Here is a 1,061-nt window from a genome sequence, read left to right as displayed (position 1 = left end):
GTGGAACCGGCAGGGGTTGTAGCGAGAAGGCTGGTAAAATCACGAATGCGCCAAGTGTATTGAGGACACTTGGTCTCTGAGAGGTTGATGTCATCCAGAGACAGACCACTCTTTGATGGTTTTCTTCCTTTAACTCCTTCAAACACCACTCTGAATTTATCAGAGACATCTAGCGTAACATGGTATAGTTCCCAGGAGCCTTGAAGTCCACCTAGGTTGTACAAGTATAAGTTACCCATAGGCTAAAAGGATTTATCTATTGGTGTTTTAAACATAAAGAATTATTACCACTGATCTTCTGAATGAGTCTCAGGGCTCCTTTGGGGTTTTCAGTGGTGTATTCACGCACCCAGATGTTAAGCTGGTCATCAACGCATAAAAGTCGAAGAACAATCAATGCCAACCCCCAAAAATGTTGCATCTAGCAAATAATCTCTTGAATATGAAAACACAACAAATCCATTTTTCTTAAAGCGGTGGAACATAGTGCAGAACAACGTGCAGCCATTAAGTTGCCCCAACAGGGTATTGTGTATCAAAAAGTTAAATGAAAATAAATAAATAAAAATAAATAGAATGAAGAAAATATTACATCTATACAATAAAAAAGATATACCTGAAAGAAAATTTCGAATTTAAATATTGATTAGGTCAAATGGATTAACCCTGACAAAAGTCCTTGATATTCATGAAATGAATTATATTCTTTTTAAAATATATGATTATTTAAATATTTTATTTATTTATATATTATATTTGTTATTATAGTATATTATATTTATTTGTTTATATATTTTGTTTATTTATTTATTAATATGTTTGTTTATTTATTTACTTATTATTGAAAGTGCAGGTATTTTCATTCTTAGAGGTGTGTTATTTAAATGAAAATAAATAAATAAAAATAAATTGAATGAAGAAAATATTACATATATATAATAATAAAAAAAAAGTATACCTGAAAGAAATTTTCTGCGCATTTTTTTAGGCCCATAGTATTCAATGGCTGACTGTAGTAGGTGATTTCATATAATAATGTAAATGTAAACTCATTACTTGTC

At 30.3% G+C, this 1,061-nt stretch overlaps 1 pseudogene; it reads right to left on the bottom strand.

Moving 5' to 3' along the window:
• Positions 1-1,061, bottom strand: part of LOC107687174 (meprin A subunit beta-like) — an 18,405-nt pseudogene that overhangs the window by 4,950 nt on the left and 12,394 nt on the right.

This window comes from Sinocyclocheilus anshuiensis, unplaced genomic scaffold (genome assembly GCF_001515605.1).
Source record: "Sinocyclocheilus anshuiensis isolate Anshui unplaced genomic scaffold, SAMN03320099.WGS_v1.1 scaffold1355, whole genome shotgun sequence".
Lineage (NCBI taxonomy): Eukaryota > Metazoa > Chordata > Actinopteri > Cypriniformes > Cyprinidae > Sinocyclocheilus > Sinocyclocheilus anshuiensis.
This window is presented reverse-complemented; position numbering and strand designations above follow the sequence as displayed.